Raw genomic sequence first — 547 nt, forward strand, 5'->3', positions numbered from 1 at the left:
AACGAATATACAACCTGAGGAATAGCCAGAGAGAGAATTACACGGACTTTCAAATAATATTTTTACTTTATTTTTGTTCCCTCGTAACGTTTATCGTTTCGTCGTAAACGAGACAGAAATGAAGCCTTCCTCTTCAGTTCTCGTTTCTGGATTAGCTTTCTTTCATTCAAAGTGCATTTTTTTCTTTTCATTCAAAGTGCATTTTTTTCTTTTTTCATTCAAAGTGCATTCTTTTATTTTTTTCATTTAAAGTGCATTTTTCATTAGCTTTTTTAAATTCAAAATGCAATTTTTCATTAGTTTTTTTATTTAATGTGCATTTTTAATGGCTTTTTTTTTTCAAAGTGCATTTTTTCATTAGTTTTTTTTATTTAATGTGCATTTTTAATGGCTTTTTTTTTTCAAAGTGCATTTTTTCATTAGTTTTTTTATTTAATGTGCATTTTTAATGTTTTTTTTTTCTTTCAAAGTGCATTTTTTCATTAGTTTTTTTCATTCAAAGTGCATTTTTTCATTAGTTCTTTTTTTCATTCAAAGTGCAGTTTTC

The 547-nt window shown here is 25.4% G+C and overlaps 1 protein-coding gene across 1 annotated transcript in view; it reads right to left on the bottom strand.

Annotated features, from left to right (window-relative positions):
- Positions 1-547, bottom strand: part of LOC119581942 (flotillin-2-like) — a gene marked incomplete at its 3' end in the record, with an annotated part of 34,008 nt that overhangs the window by 4,170 nt on the left and 29,291 nt on the right.

Source organism: Penaeus monodon, chromosome 15 (assembly GCF_015228065.2).
Source record: "Penaeus monodon isolate SGIC_2016 chromosome 15, NSTDA_Pmon_1, whole genome shotgun sequence".
NCBI classification, from domain to species: domain Eukaryota; kingdom Metazoa; phylum Arthropoda; class Malacostraca; order Decapoda; family Penaeidae; genus Penaeus; species Penaeus monodon.